This window comes from Plectropomus leopardus, chromosome 21, assembly GCF_026936395.1.
Source record: "Plectropomus leopardus strain MGB_pleo_1.0 chromosome 21, ASM2693639v1, whole genome shotgun sequence".
Taxonomy (NCBI): Eukaryota; Metazoa; Chordata; class Actinopteri; order Perciformes; family Serranidae; genus Plectropomus; species Plectropomus leopardus.
The window spans coordinates 24,120,807-24,133,135 of NC_142196.1; the positions used below are offsets into that span (position 1 = coordinate 24,120,807).

General features: G+C 39.2%; 1 protein-coding gene across 2 annotated transcripts in view; it reads right to left on the reverse strand.

Moving 5' to 3' along the window:
• LOC121960541 (cadherin-18) overlaps nucleotides 1-12,329 on the reverse strand; it is a 194,066-nt gene that overhangs the window by 124,684 nt on the left and 57,053 nt on the right. The window contains exon 1 of one of the 2 annotated variants that reach the window (XM_088071972.1): nucleotides 1,707-1,841. The exons of the other annotated variant lie outside the window; for it this stretch is intronic. The gene's annotated coding sequence lies outside the window, so the exon portion shown is untranslated. Of the gene's footprint in view, nucleotides 1-1,706; nucleotides 1,842-12,329 lie in introns of those variants that run through there. 2 annotated transcript variants of the gene reach the window in all.

The following is a 12,329-nucleotide window of genomic DNA, read 5'->3' on the forward strand; positions in this document are numbered from 1 at the left end:
CGAGAATCCGTTGGGATAAGCTTCTCACCCACCCGAACAAGCAGCGTTTGTAAGTCAGATCACTGAATCTGGCTTTGTTGGGTGGTCCATCAGTAGATTTATGTATATCCTGATGGTGTACATAGAGCACTTTTCACTCCAAACCTTTACATTTCCTGTCGCGCCTTTGGGAATTCCATAAATCTAAACATAAGTGCCTCACTCAGAACAGCTGTAAACATTTGATAACATGTAATCAATGTCAGAGTTTATGAGGTCGTAAGTTGCCCTCGCTGCTCTCTGGACACAAAAGAGAGCAAACGCTGATTCCAAAAGGTCACTCTTCATACTGCCAGCAAGATCAAGAGTCAACATCTCACCCGAGGGTCAGTGGGAAGTGTCAAGCTCCCCTCCCTACTCCATAAAATGTAAACCTCCAGACATCACACTTAAAAACTGGAGGCTTTTTACAGAGTGTCCAGATCAAGATCGGAGAATTACAGTATCTTAGTTGTGAACTCCATGCCAGTTGCCTTTACGCCCAGCCCGATCGATACAACCCACCCATAACAGCCCTACAGCGCTGTGATGCAACACAGACACTGAATAGCATCCTGACCAGAGGAGGCAGAGGCTGATACCTCCCAGGTTAATATAGATGCTGAAATAAATCCTTTTCTGCAGTCGGCAGCCACAGCTCTGGGAAAGCATGCTTTCCACTCAGGACACCTCTGAGCTTTCAACTGAACCTTTTCAATTTTAAGAAAAAAATATGACAGGACAGTATTTAGTACCATTAGGAAAACTCATATTTCAAAGATTGGCATCTCTTTTATACCAAGGTCTTTTTTTTTATTTGTCAAACTATAATTAATAAGTCTCAAAAGTAATCAGAAAAAGTTGAAATAAAAACCTTGAATGCTAACATTAGCCATTGACTATGCTGGCATTCAAGGTGCTTAGAGTTGTATTCCTTGAGAGTTCAGTCTTATTTGATTTTGTGATACAAGTGGTTACCATAGTAACTTCAAATGTAGTTTATGACTACAGCTGATGCTCCTTGAACAGTTACTTCTTCAGAAACACAACAGAAGCAACTGAAGTACCTGCTAACTACTGAAAAATGTCAAGTGGGTATGTATGTGAATCTGAGGCAGAAATGGCGGACTCCACCACTAACAGTGAAGACTGTTTAAATAGGTACTTACAGAATATAAGCACAATAAATGGCTATTGCGAAAAAAGAAAAAAGCCATATAAAGACCAGAAATAGTATTAAAATGGGTTTTACTTTGTGGAAATTGTGAATATTTTAGCATTATTAAGGTGGGGTTTTCTGTTTTGTTCAACAAAAGATTAAAACTTAAAATAAAACTTTTGTCATGTCTTTTTTTTTAAAGAAAACACTACAGGAAGGTTAAACACAGACTCTTTTGAAAGTACCATCGCATCGTCATGGTATAACTACATCATACAATAACCTTTAACTTAAATCAAATGAAAACTGTCTGGCCGAACAACTAGGCCAAAAGAAATCCCTGTCTACTAACTCCAAATTCCACGGCTAGAAATTACATCCAAATTAGAGATTTGTGGAGTAATCATCAACCACTCCATCACTCTTACCCCAAACAATGCTGCGAGAGGTAGCTGCGCAGCAGAGTCATTTTCAATCCAATGTACTAATACAGCCTTTGCAATGTGAGGGCAACATCTTAATCTCTTACCTCATTAAGCTGTATAATGTGCAATAAAATTCTCATTCCAGGCACAGAAGCGGAAAGCTTTGACTCCCGAGTCCAGTGTTGCTGGCAGTAACAGTGATGGTAAAATCCCACATGGGCAGCAGCGGCAGAAGGCTTGTAGTGTGAAAAGCAGCACGCTGTGTGTGTAAGACCATGCACTCTTACCACAGTTTGCTGTTAATACCTGGATAATCCCTTGTTATCAACTTAGGGATATAAACACATGAGGAGATTGCCTTTTCATAATTTCTAACATCTTTTTATTATTGACTGCCCTCCTCCTAATACTTATAAATTGCTGACTCTCTCAACCAGGATAAATTGTAATCTGCTGATTACAGGATGGTCTCCCTGACCACGTGGTTGTGCTATCACCTTCCATCATTTTATAAATAAATTAACATAATCACAAAAGCCTGTATATCAAGGTAATATTTAGGGGTGTTGGCTATTTATTTCAGTTCCAATGTGCATGTATGATGTGTGCATGCCCAAAATTAAATTATGGTTTATTTTATGTAATCACTGTGTCTACGGTAGCAAGTTTACATGCTCACAATGCATTTTGTTCTCAGGCTTGTTTATCATCATTGGAAGATGATTTTGCCCAGGTGAAAAGTGTTTGCAAATACATAAAATGTTCCAAAACTGTTAATTGGTAAAGTTGCCAAAAATGAGACTCAACACATCAAAAACTATTTTTTTTTTAAAGAAATGCAAATTGAGTCACAATTGCCAAAGTTCTGACATCACGCACCTGTATGCATTTTCCACAAGAGGGGATCCTTTCTCGACTGCACTGTAAGCATTGATGAGTTTGCTCTATACACAAGCCATGAATAAGTTCTAAAACATTAAGAGGCTTCAAAGGTAGTTACAGTGAGCGACATTTTCATTTATCTTTTGGATGGTTGTTTTGTGCCAAATCTAACGCCGTGGGATCAACTTACCAAATTAAATATTAAAATGCATTGCAGAGGGTGCCACAATGTCAGGACTTATTTGAAACACTTTTTTTTTTTCTGGATCTGTAATGAAATTATTTTCCCGTCACATCAAAATGCAGCCCAGCGTCGGTCACACAATAACAATCCATCTTGAGACATGGAATCACTTGTCAAATATAATGCATCAGGACACAAAGGGGCCATCTCATCGATCCAGTCCCAAGGGTGCTTTAAATTGTTCCACTACCTTTATACATTATAGCAGGAAGAGCGAGGAAGGATGCGTCCAGCTCAGAGCCTCCATTCACCATCCTTATCAGTGAAACATCCTTAATATATCCCAGCGATGGTAATTAACAGGCTAGATTTTGAATCTAAAAAAGACTGTTTAGGTTTCTCCAGACAGCCTTTAGTCCAGATGCTTTAGATTTTCCCCGCTTGCATCGCCAACACTCTCCCCGAGGCTTTGCCTGCTCCAGAAATTTCTGTAGGAATGCCTACGCTTCTGCTCTGTCAGTCCCAGTGATCTTCAGGAGGAATGGCCCTGAAGAGATAAGGCAGCCGGACAATGAGCATGTCCACCTGGCAAGGCGAGATGCTCCATCACAGGGCCCAGGGTTACTAAGGTGTCACTAGCTCTCCCGCTCCGCTACATTGAAGAAGTGCCATATCCTCAATGGTCCCTGGCAGATACAGAGGACCTCCTGGCACAGTAAACGCTGCTGACTGCAGCGACTGCAATGTCTGATTTTATTCTAAACTCAGTGTCCAAAATTAAAGCTGCACTAAGCAAGAATGTTATGTAACAAGGGCACACAGTGTCACAATTTTGAAGCACCTGAAACCAGGCCCAGCAGAGCTGCAGTGCTAGCACTTTGGAAATAAGAAAGTCTGGACCTGCAGTTTGTGGACAAACCTGCTGGCAACAAAATAACAACATTTTGGACTCTCAGATGTAGATGTGCCAATGTGCAGCCTCTGCAAGCAAAGGCCTATAATCGATTTTGCAATTATGACGCTGCAAAAAAATTACTTTTATTTTGTTTGTGTACGTGCAGATGAAATAAATTCTTAAATTTTAAATCCTCAAAATATAGTTTTTAATGGGAATCATGATGACTGACATGCATGGCTGTGTTTGTGGCTCCTATGAAGGACAAAAAAAGGCAAATCAAGAAACAATGTAGAAGTGGGATGTGGAAGCAAAAATAACACAATTAAAGACAAAAACCTTCTTAGTTAATAGGGGGGAAAAGTGTAAACTCTGCACCAGTTCATATTTTATTTGCCTGAAGGTGGAGATATTTATATTGAAGCTATAGATGGGTTCTGTGTCTGGATGTGTAGATATAAAAACTAGTAAACCTACTGTTGCTTTCTTTGCTTTCTAGGTGGCAGGGTATCAGAGTGTAGAAAATGTTTGGACAGTGCACTCTGCTAAATGTGAATGTGAGTTAAGTAAACCAGGCTGAGGCTACAGCCGCAATTAAATTTGATTGCACTTTAAAACACTGTTTTAAAACAGAAACAATCTTGTTTGATCTCTGTACAAACAAGCCATTTCACAACGTTTGAGATCTATACTAACATGCCTGAAAATGCATGTCATATGACCATTATCATGCAGAATGCAAAATATGCAGAAAGAACATCGTCTATGCACTGAGTTACAGAAAATACTACGGAGACTGCTCAGAGAAAAAAAACAAACTTTTCTGCATGGACCGAAGATGAGGTGGAGCTGTCACTACAAGTAACACTTGAGTATAAGGTGGTCAAGTTGGCAGTTAGTTGTTGCAAAGCAAATACAGTGCCATATTAGAGTGGTACCCTAAGCATTATCCCTTGCTGGAGGAAGCCAGAGCAATGGAAAATACAAAAGAAGGATAAAATCAGAAACAATGTAAAGACCTAGCAATAATATTTGGGCTTGACACGTTCTCACTAATAAGACCTGATTGCAGGCATGAGTGTATGCATCATCACTTCAGAACTCTTATTTTTTGCTCCTCAAGACCCTGGAAAATGGGTCAGCAGCTTTTTCAAAATTCGCTTTTTTAAAGGTTACAAAAAACACCGGTGTAGTATTGATGCTAGGCATATATACGTAGCTAATGTATTGCACTTTGAAATGATAATGCAGTCTTCCATTGATAGTCTTCCATTGGTCTAAAATTCAGACTGAACAGATTAAATGTATTAATCTTTATGTAATTCAGGTGTCAGCTATTAACCAAAACTCGAATGAAATACAAACTTTACAAAATGCAGTGAGACAGAGAGACCCATCAAATTATATATTTGGTTGGTCTCTTCTTGTACAAGCTGGCGTTAAAAACTTCTTGATTCTACCTCACAGTGACAGTTTGTCTCTCATTGTCTACTGTCTTCCCAACTGGAAATAAAGTTTCTGCTAACAGAAGACTGGTTATCCATCCAGACGGAGGAGAGACAGAAGATTAGATACCATTTTGTGTTGAGCCAGCATTACAGACTGTTTGATACAGAGCCATTGTTTTTCTTTTTGATTTTCTTGGCTCATCATCAGACAGAGTGTACAGTAGCCAGGGGGTGCATTTTAATACAGGCACTCCATCAACTGTATCTAACTAGGCCGTTCAAATTATATCCTTCAAAAAAGTTCCTGGTCAAAAACTGCACCTGAGCACAAGGGGGTTTACATTTGCATATTTTATAACAAAAATGCATCATGTTTTAAATCGGTATTGATTAATTTTCTGAAATTGCTTCCTCAATGAAATTATGTAATTAATGGGAAATTCAACAGTAGCACTAATATCCGAGTCAAACTCCCTAATCCTAAACCTACTGAGTGTCTAACCCACTGTGTTTTAACTGCAGAAAATGCATGTGAATGCTAATAGCTGAAACTGCAAAGCATTGCTGAAAATGCAGCCATGTTAAATTGCAAAAGCATTGCACTGCACTGCTGAAAAAGCTTGAAAAGGAATTGTAAAACTGTAAAACTGAGTTAGAAGCTGCACTGCATTATCTAAAGAAGCCAAAAGCTGAAATACAATGCTATGCTGTAATATTGTCAATACTGTATGTATATATTACTATATATGTCTCAATAAATGTTCTATGGCAAACATTAAAAGACACTTCGCAGCAATCCAGTGCAATTAGACAGTGAATTCCCTGTAACTTCACTATCATCTACTTTTCACGACACTACAGAAGAAAACTCTGCAATATATTCAAATGAATATCCTAAAAATGCCCTTGGAGAACTGTTAATATTTTTAATTCACAACACACAAGCTCCCCAAATAAATAAACAAATAAAAAAGAAGAATCTAGGGAACAAATTAAATCACTAATGGTGTTTTGCTCTTTTTTAATTGACTGAAGTTGTGGCCAAGTCATTTCTGAGCCGCTGCCATCCTTTTCTTTGGTCGGGGGAGGAGCTGGTGTTGCAAACAGTGTTGCCCACTGCTTAAATCACACCAGATGGCTCAAGAAGCGACACAAGAAGTAGGTAATCTGGATTTATGACCTTGCACATATGCTGAGTGTAGGGGCATCTGCTGTGATGAAAATGGCAGCTATTTTAATGAAAGCAGGAACTTTGCGCTAAGATCTCATAGAGAGGGGGGCTGTAAAAATTACAGCACATTACACCAAGGTTACCCCCTGAACGGCCCTGTGTTTGGCCTTGTAAACACAGAGCCGCTTTGAATCACACTCAAAAAGGATCTCAGCATGCTGCTTCTCCAGAGACCTTCAGAACATTTATTTGGTGAAAAATGCAAGTAATAATACAAAATCACCATCATCATCTGTATTTATAAAGCAGCTTTGAAATGCTCTTTGTGGCTGGTGTTGCATGCCTTACATCAGCAAGTCTTACTTTGGTATTACCAAGGCCCCCTTACTGCTGCTGCTTCTTTACTCAGGCACGAATAAACAACTGTCAGGTGCTGTTAACAGAGTGGGAAAGGGATGATAAAAAGACAGAGGAGATGTTGTTTTGTTGAGGCTGCGGAAATAAATGTCATTTACGGTTAAAAAAAAAATCAAAAAGTCATTTAATTTTGTAGTCACGCTTGAAAAAAGTACATTTTCTTTCAACATGCTGCCACTTTTTCGGCACATTTCTTCGCAAATCACCCATTTGAACTCTTCTTCGATTATTGTTATTTCCTTGTTTTAGGGGTTGTCTGCGCTCGGTGTCAGGTCACGGCAGACAGATCCAGCTGTTTCAGCAACATTTACTTGAGTTACACAAAGGCTGCCTCTGCCACAGGAGCAAGCTGATTTATTCCTCTCCGTCACCTAAGTGTTCCTCACGCTCCTTTTCTCTCCACAAAGTTGCAATTTGGTGTGACAGCCATAACACGTAATCCTCGCAGGGAGATGACAAGGGAGTATAAGTCATGTCACATTGACTCTGAAGTACAAACTGAATCATAGGCTCCCTGATGAGGGTCTTGCATGCACCTGTTTCACAGAGAACTGACAACCATGCTGCTTATGATATGCACACCATTGATTATGACCACTTTGCTCCTATGGGAGGACTTGAGTCTTTTTATACCTGACGCTAATGTTATTTTGGCGTGAAAATAAGAGCCTCAGAAGTTAGACAGCTCTTTTATTGCAGCCTGGCGGGGAGGACTGTGAGCTCTCCTTTTGTCCATTTGAATTGTGCTTAAAGCTTAATCTTTATGACTAATTGCTTGTTAAACGACTCGAACACAAACAGATTCGGTTGTTTTCCTGCCCCCAAATCAGGGGAAGCGGCAAACGCAAACAACATCATCCATTTGATCTGCAATTGTTTGACTCAGAAAGAGGGTGCCTCAGTCAGAACAAAGCCAAATCCTCATTAGTGATCAGAGCTGTCAGCCTCAACAAAGTCATCTCCCACATAAACTGGTAAAAACAGCCTGTTAAGTCCGGGCTGCTAGGTAAATCAAATTATTTTTTAATTAAATTTCATTTTTTTTTTAACTTATTCGCAAAATCCAACGTGACACCTTTGTTATAGATTCCCTGCAAAATGTATTACCCCCTATGTGAACTGCTGCACATTGTTACATATAAGTACCAGGTAAACTAATCCTCCTTGAACTGGTTTATTCCAAGTGCGAGCACAGCTGACACTGGAAATGATGAATGAATGAAAGGGACATCGATAAGACGCCTGAAATGATTTCTTGAGCACAGATAAGGGTCACACTTTGTGCAATAACTTTGCCAACCTTTCCAATTCTCTTCAACGACCATTTCTCTTTTCATTGTCTTCAAATTTCCATCTCTGCCACTGCATAACTAAATGCTAATTTGCATGCATGCCACAAGACAGTTCTTTACCAACCCAGTAGCCAGAATAAATATTGACTTTGTACTTTCCTGCAAACCATGTATATATAACAATCATAACTTATTATGTAGAGCATATGTTGAAACATAACATTTTCAAAACACGGTGGTTAAAGTATAGTTATTTTTAGGCACCTAAGCCCCTGTTATTGTTAAAAAAAATAAATTATGTTTTGGTTTTAAATACTTGGGTATGACAATCAAATATGGGAATAGCACCAGTGAAACATCAAATTTTGGTGGTACAATTATGACTGGAAAGGCAGCTGATATCTTGCCAAAACAAATCCAGTTTTAAGAGCACAACCCTGGCTGTAAATGTAACCGATGCCAAAGATAAAGCTATTGTTTGTGTCAAATAGTGGTCTGCAGTTTGGCAGGTGTTTTGTCTTGTCATAGCAGGAAATGCTGCTGATGGCAAAACACCAGTTTTGGTGGAAAAATACAACTGAACTGCCTTTTTTATTTGTTGTCTTGAACAATAGTTGGTAGCTGTTTCACTGAGCCATGGCAGGAAATACTGCCAATGTTATGATCCTGGGTTTTTGTTAGTGTAGTTGTTTCTCTTTAAGTAGCAATGATGTGTGGAAGATGAAGAAACCTCCGCGGACACCGACTCGGTTGCATAATAATCAATTTATTGCAGCAAAGTTCAGCATCCACCAGGCCCCATGGTCTGCCTGGGAGAAGATTCAGGACCAATGCGAATCTCTCCCTTTCAGCTCATGCAAGTCTCTTATATACGTACAGGCATCAATACATTTGTCCGTAAAGCAACTCTTTACCTGCTGTGATCAATCACAAAACCCCACAAGTATCTCCTTATTTGGAAGGAGCCTTATTCCATATTACTTCTAGCCTGGCGCCAGTATTCTACACATTTGTCTTCCAGGCCTAAACATCCCTAGACCACTAACTTCGAGGCCTCTTTGCCTGACCAAATTAGGAACTTTAAGAAACTGAGCATAATACACTACATTAGCATTCTCCTTTTGGACTTATTTTATTTTATTTGTGTTTTTCCTTGTTTCGTGTATTCATCATGGTCAGTTTGGATTTATTTTGTATGTTATCTCCTCATGAATCATGTCTTGTGTTACCTCCTGCCTTTGTCTTTTTTTCCCGCCTGTTTTCTGTCACACCTGTCTTGAATCAGTCTCATTAGTCCTTGCCTGCTCCTGATTTTCTCCCGGCCAATCAGCTGTCTGCCTGTTCTTCTGCCTCGTCACCTCATTCCCCTTACCTGAGCTTCTCTGCATTTTTTCTCCACCTGCACTTCATCCCCTCATCAGTCTAGTTTGTATTTAAGTCCTGGTTTTCAGTTCAGTCTTTGATGGACCTTTGATTCATCTGTGTGGTGTTCAGTTGTTGTTTCTTTGCTTAAAGCGTGATCTTTTTGAGTTCCTGTCATCCCCTGACCATGATGAATACATGAAATAAGGGAAAGCAAACTGAGAACCCTTACACAAAGTCCAAAAGACATCAGAATATAATTAAAAAATGTGGCACTTGAAAACTGTCATTCATCTAAAACAGGGATCTGCAGTTTGGCAGCTGTTTTTCCCAACCAAGACTGGAAATGCTGCCATTTCTTTGGTTAAAAACACTAGGCTTTTGAGGCACAACTAGGCTTGAACTACTGCTGGTGTCTGTTTTTTTTATGGCACAATCTCTGCTCTTTCAATTAAAAAAAAATTTAAAAAATGAAATTCTTTTAATTCTTTGTTTGTCTTGAAAAGTGTTCTGCAAATTGGCAGCTCCTCAGTCTCGCCATGTCTGGAAATGATGTAGAAGTCTTGCTGGCCTGGTTTTGGTGTCAAAACTGCAGCTGAAAAGCCACGGATATCGTGCTTAAACACTTACACTCTTAATGTTTAAAAAACAAAACACAAAATAAACAAACAAATGAAAAAAAAACTGTTTTGTTATTCATTTGTCTTTGCCACAATAGCTTGGAAACTATTTTGCCTAGACACAGCTGGAAATGGCAACATTTTTTGGCTTAAAAAAACAACCTGTTTTTGGTGCACAATTGTGGCTAGAAATGCAATTGATGGCTGAATGTACTTATACAATCAGTATTAATCCCTAAACAATGCTTGTTTACTTCTCCAATCTTAAAAGTTAAGTTTCAAATTTTTGTATGTGGTCCCTGAAGAACTGGGACCACATACTTAAGAACATCAAGGATTTACAACACACCATGGATACCAGTAACATTTCTCTTCTGCTACGCAGCTGTGCTGATGCAGTGTAAATAAAGGGAGCTCGGTCCGGTCTAACTGACAACACCTTCACCCTGAAAAGTGATCCGCAGATGGCAGGTCATGAATCTTGACCGACAAATACCCTTGGCTCTATCAATTCCACTCAGCCTTCTCCAGTCAGACGTGGTTTATGTGGAGCCACTATGAGAACAACAAGCCTGGATAGGAAACAGTGTGTTTTCCTGACACAGAAAGGACTGTGTTGTCATCCCTTGAAACTGCAAAAACTGAGTCATAAAGCTTTTGGATACAGCCATCCATCTTCTATTTTACAGAGCTTGAGAATGTAATTGAGATGCTTCTAATTCACTATGTCCAAACGCTAGCCAAGTGTTTTAACATTTTGTAATTTTTACCGAAAGCTGGCTTGTTAAGATTGCTTTAACCACTTAGAGCCTGTCAGATACGCCTCTTTCTCTCACTGATGATGAACGCGAGTGAGTGTGAAAGCAGATTTTTAGTCTCATCTTGCATCCTTGCTGCATTTTTTTTTCTCAATTTTGCTCCCCCGCCCTGCTAACTGTGGCTTTGCATACATGCTACCCGTGTCCTGAGCTGTCACGGCGGATCCTTCACTCTTTTACCCTCTTTGAAGTGCAATTACTGTTGATGAAGATCCAATGCAAGCTGTGTAACTGACAATCAAACCAGAGCAAAGTCAATTTGATTTAATTGGTTAAAAATTAACTGTGGAACCAGCATCTCAAGGCACTTTAATTGTGGCATTTCTTCCTCTCTGTATAAAAGCCACACACTTTAATTGACCACGGGACAGTCACTTTCACCAGCATCATGGGTGACCGCTGTTCATTCCCAGCATGAGTCTGCATGCTGACTACAGACGTAATGACACCTCGATTCTAAATATCCGGATGACAAGAGCACCACAGTATAGCATATGCTTGGAATATGCTGTAAAAGGGTGAACAAGCTGGCAAGCTCACATGACCCAGTGCTCCCCGCTGCTACAAGCTGCGTTGGTTACCAGACAGCTAAATTAGCTTGATGCAACTCGATCTAGCCTCCCTAAAGAGCCTGACTTTGTATTGACAATTTGCTAATCAAATTAGAGGATGGATTCCAAGCCGAACATCTGGTCTTTGTAATAACACTCATTATTAAGCTCCACTGTGTAGCAATGAGCAGACTGTTGGAGCACCTGCAACGCTTGTGTTCACATCCCAGTAAACTACACATTTGCTCATTGCTTAGGATGCACAACACGAAAAACCCTGTACTGCCTTTTCTTTACCCTTTGATTTAATTTACTTTTACATATGCATCTGCAGAAAATGAATAGAATATTTTATCCTCTTTCCTCATATTGTGGGAGATGGGACGCTTCAATCTTGTGGCTGCTGGGATGGCTGGCCCCTCGGAGAGCTTATCATCACTGATGTATAAACTTGGGTGTAACTTAATGAAAGCCATTTTTTTCTCTCTGCACTGTGCAGCATATTGCTGTAGTGCATTGTGCTCAACTCAACCTCAGTTTCCTACATGTAAGCCTGATTGTTCCCTCCAGGGGAGAGGTGGCAACTCTTAAGATGTAGTATGATTCTTTCTTCAAAAGAACCTTTTGGTATCTAAGCTAAAATGTGTTGTTTTTTTAATATTAAAATATAACTTTTAGTTTCCAAATTACAGTTTGTATTTCCCAAGATGCATTGCTCAATTGGGGTGTATAAATTATTCACTTTCCCCTTTATTAAATAATTATGTGCAAAATGTAAAAAAATTAATAAACAATTAATTAACTACTTTCTTTCATGTTTTGCAAACATTTTAAAAAGTATGAATAAATTGTTTTTTACATATAGTATATTTTATAGTTTATAAACAAAATCTTTAATTCCTATTTTTGTACTGTCATCTTCACTGTGGTGCCCCTACACTATCAATATCCTATCAGGAGTAGTTTTGGTTAGTTGAGTGGAGAATTTATCTGGTGCAGTGATGCAAAAAGGTGTAGCATGGTCTGAGTATTGCTGATTTTATACTTTATATGTTTTAATGATACAAATCATTATTTTTCAACAAGA